The sequence below is a fragment of the Macrobrachium nipponense genome, chromosome 12 (genome assembly GCF_015104395.2).
Source record: "Macrobrachium nipponense isolate FS-2020 chromosome 12, ASM1510439v2, whole genome shotgun sequence".
In the NCBI taxonomy this organism is placed as follows: Eukaryota; Metazoa; Arthropoda; class Malacostraca; order Decapoda; family Palaemonidae; genus Macrobrachium; species Macrobrachium nipponense.
This window is the reverse complement of record NC_087205.1, coordinates 64,934,199-64,939,198: the sequence shown is the minus strand read 5'-3', so window position 1 is coordinate 64,939,198 and position 5,000 is coordinate 64,934,199.

Sequence of the window (5,000 nt, the reverse complement as noted above, 5' to 3'; positions counted from 1 at the left end):
AAAGATCAGCAAAAGGAGAAGGGCGTTGCTCCTCTTACGTCCATCTGTCAAAGGGATTTTTCCTTCCTCCGTGAAAGAAATATCGGAGACACAAAGGTTCTAATTTCACTCTGAGAAGAAGGAAAATCAGTGACATTTGGCGTTGTTCGTGGAAGGGCAGCCTGCAGATTCTACACAAGGATCAAATTGGCAATTAAATGTGAGCCTTCTTGTTTGGGAGAGCCTTCTCTATGATGCACGATGCTTCCCTGTTTGTTTAGTGATCTATCTTGTTACCTCTTGTTCTCTGACGCAACAGAGCAATCTGACAAGCAAATACCATCACACTCTCACATCTATATAATGCAGACTCACTTAGGAAGTATAAACACTTATACGCCCTTTCCTTAAGCGGGTAGCTTCGGAGGGTGTTATCCTTTCGGTGCTCAGCAGTTCTTTTTTGGGATGTGGTTGCAAGGCCCATGCCCTTTTCCACTCTGGCTGTGGCCACAACGGTCTACTAACTCACCGCATAATTAAGGTAATATAGGTAAAGTGAATTTTTCAAGTGCAGAATTCATTTCTTACTGAGGAAGTCGAAATTCTCTGATGATCTACCACCGCACCACTACAAACAAAACTTATATTTTCTTAATGAACATTTTATATACTATAATCTTGGCTTCTCCATGAAGTAGAGTACTGTCATATCGAACTTAGGCTCTTCGGTTTGGACATACCGCTATGATTACGATTTCATACAAGCATTTTGTTAAGCTCACGAAAAGACAATTACCGCGAATAATATCACCATTTCTAACTATCAAAAACGATGAAAGCCCAACCTATCCCTATTGGCCAGCCTCTGATTGACTGAACAAAAAGTGGCAGACCAACTTTGATTTCGTCATTAGGAACTTCCGGTGACAATACTGACAATGTAATCAGTCAGAATCTGAGAACCAATTGCAAAGTGATTAGAGGTTGACAAAATGGAGATGAGAAGGAGTGGCGGCAGGTGACGATGCAGATACCACTGGGACATAATATCAGAGCACTCGATTGTTTTTCAACAGCATTCAAAGCTTCGCAGGAGTCCTTTCATACTTCAGCTTTTAATGAACGCTATTTTGTTTACAGTTCATGTTTATTTGATTTTCTATGACAGATGGGTCTGAGCGCGATTCAGATGAAAGATATGTGTATCACTTATCACTGATTTACGGTTCATTCAGTGAATTTTTCTTTCACGTCTCTTCACAGTTGGTTTGTCGATATCATTCGTTGTTCCATCTTCTAGGCCTCTAATTATCATAGAAATCTTTATCTTGTTCTCAACCATTTTCAATTTCCTTCTCTCACGGCCATCTTACAAATTCTTTTACCAATTTTGACAGATTCTCGTCACTGTCCTTAATCAACACAAACTGCATTGTCTGCAAACAGCAGCCACTCACCACTCCATTCTCAACCACTTTTCTAATCCTGCAAATTCTCTCCTGATTCGTCTCATCCCCTTCATCTTACAGGTGTTTAATCACTCTCAGCTAAGTGTACATTATAAATATTCTTTGCAAACCATAATTTCTAATATTCAGTCCTCTTACTGGCTACTCTTTCACGAAACTGTGCATTATTCATGTTTAATCTAAGCACTGCATGCTTGTCTACTATGCCTTTTCTATGGCACCTCAAATTGCATTTAAATCACCTAGCAAAACCACCCTTGCTCGTCTCTAAATCCCAGTAGGCGCAGATTCAGACTTTTTTTTCATCCCTTTTCATTCCTAGGCCTTACACACTTATTTTTGCAGTTTTTCTCTTACCACACTTGCTGAAGACCGGAAGGTTAACAACTTCCTATATATATATATTATATATATATATATATATATATATATAATAATATATATATATATATATATATGGCTAGTTATACACGAGGGTATATCACTAAAGGAGAAATTACAATCGATAAATGATCCAGTTCCTGAGAGCGTTCGACTCTGCCATGTACTGAATCATTTTTATCAATAATAATTCCCCTTCGGTGATATTCCCCAAATGAAGCAAATTGGGTATTGAACGACACTTGTAGCTTAATACATACATACATACATACATGCATATATATATATATATGTATATTTTATATATATATATATATATGTATATATATATATATATATATAACAAAATCCAAGTAAAAAGGTGAGTGGAAAACGGGACTTTGAACAAGTTTATTGTATATTTTCAAGTTAACAACACAATGAATTTGAAAATGTGAGAATAAACTACCCGTCAAAGTACTTGTTCAAAGTCTCGGTTTTCACTCACCTTCTTACGTGGATTTTGTGCTATACTCAAGCACGTGTTCCTTCGTGCTTCATTGGATATATATATATATATATATATATATATATATATATATATATATATATATATGTGTGTGTGTGTGTGTGTGTGTGTGTGTGTGTGTGTATGTGTATGTGTACATTGCATATTAGTCTGGGCTCTATTTAAGCACTTGATACAGTTCTACATTTCTTCATACTTTTGTTCGTATAAAATGTCCCATAATTAACACGAGAGGCCACCATTTGCAGGCAGTGCTACAAGACACGAAACTGGTGGAATAAATATGAAATCTAAATTTGATCGCAGGAAAGTAGTCTGGTTCTTCAGCCATCTTTCAGTGAGAGAGAGAGAGAGAGAGAGAGATTTTCAGTATTTCTCAGAAGGTAACTTAGTAATGAATGGCTTAGCAGAATACTATTAAAATCATGGCCCGCACCGAAGTATGAATGCCTCCAGTCATATACGTTCCCCAAGAAGCAAGCAAATGTTATTGTGGTTGATTTTATGAACGTTAATTTGCAGATAGGTCTGAAAGGACACATAAAAAAAATTATAGGCTAATGAAGCGATAGTAAGGCCATTTCTTGATCATTGACCTACACGCGAGGGAGTCACAAGTATGACCAAAGTTTGCTTCCAGGTAACATTTTCTGTGATAAATGTTCTCAGGGAATAGTTTCCGTGAAACGGTAAATCCCGATTTCACTCGGGATGCTCTTCCAAGAAATACCGCGAAAGCTGTCTTCTTCATTCTGTGAATAGATTAACTTGAAAGTAACGAGTTTTCTTCGCTAAGTGATCCACGTAGCCTAAAACTGAAATCTGATATTGTGTTGCAGTAAGGCAAATGTCACAAAGGGATTATGGGAAGGGCCTTGGAACGCAACTGCCGTCTTGCTCGAATTTCGCAAGGCTGAGAAGGCAACCAGTTCAAGGGGTGATGTCTTTAACCTAACCCTGAACATCACATATTTGTACTCATCTTCGTATGAACAGATTTGTGTTGAAAGAGCCACTTATTTTAGTTTTTTTTTATTATTATTATTATTCATAAGTGAAAATTGTGCATGTACGGAATCTTTCGAGCTTTTCCTTTGTTTTTGAGTTCACAAAGAGCTTTTAGATACGGATATTAAGAGAGAGAGAGAGAGAGAGAGAGAGAGAGGCAACTGGTTAGGCCATATCTTCCCATTTCCAGACCACTCTGTGAAAATCGGTAAATCAGGATTCCGCTGCTCACTGACACTTTTTTCTTCCAGCACCAAGTTTTGGAATTCTTTTCTCGCGCCTATTTTTCCCGACTTCTAACTTCTTTCCCGCAAGAAACGGAAAGATCTACTGCTTTCTCTAGGGCTAAGGCCCACCTTTCATCAATCGCTTTTAATATTTAGTTTTCTGTTAAAGAAAGCTATCAAGATGGCTTTGTCTGTCCGTCCGCTCTTTGGCTGTCCGCCCTCAGATCTTAAAAACTCCTGAGGCTCAATGGCTGCAATTTGGTGCGTTGATCATCCCCGCTTCAAGCATCAAACATGACAAATTGGCACCCTCTAGCCTCAATAGTCTTCATTTGATTTAAGGTTCAATTTAGCTCTGATCGTGCGTCTGGCACTACTGTAGGTGCCAAAAACAGGCTATCACCGGGCCGTGGGTGAAAGCTTCATGGGCCGCGGCTGAGAGTTTCATACAGCATTTCATTATACGCTGTACAGAAAACTCGATTGTGCCTAAGAAACTTCTGCGCATATTGTACCTTTTCGTTGGTTTTTTTTAGCCTGGGCAAGAGCCCAAGTCCCCAACTGACGACCCGAGAACCCGGTACAGGATCCATTTCAGTTACCAGAGGAAGGTCATGTGGCATGTGGGGATTAATCCGGGGATTAATCTGGTCCTATATCAGCGGGTCCTTGCACAATGTGATAGTGAGTGATTGAAGTGAATGAGATTCAGGGTTGGACCTCTGGTCTCGGAACAACCACCCGATGCATATTTTAGGATGAAATACCGCAATGGTATCATTGAGGGCTACCGAGTGCGGTCCCGGCTGGTGCCAACCTGTCTTATCTTTCGTTGTCACGAGAAACTTCTTCTTCGGTTTCTCAAGCACCGAGAAAGCTGTGAATTTTTAATTCTGGTACTACGTTCAGTTTTCATATCTATTTCCTTAGATTGCAATACTATTCGCTGAGGCGATTACATATGATTTATAGCTCAGTAGCACTTCTACCTATATATCCTGAGTCTACGGTATATTTTCATACCCTGTATTAGTTTTATTTTCCTTCTGCTCCTCTTTTTTTCATGGAAGAGGAAGAAGAAGAAGAAGAAGAAGAAGAAGACGGACGCAACATCCGGGATGAAGTTCGATGTTTGAAGGCCAACGATTGCTAATTGGCCTCCGACGGCAAGTTCAAACATTTTGGATGGCTCCCTGCAAGATCATGGCAGAGGGGACTGCCTACCTATGGCCGACATGTTTCCCCTCCCACAAGGCCCCTCGTTAATCGTACAAACTTGCAAGTATAATCTGGGAAATTGAATATCATGACTATCACTTTTACATTTTTTTTCTTTCTTTACGTAAACAATACATGGCCCTACCCTTGGAATTATCGGGACGGAGAGGAAGATGGATGCGAGGCAATGGCGATTTCTTAGGGGCTGTT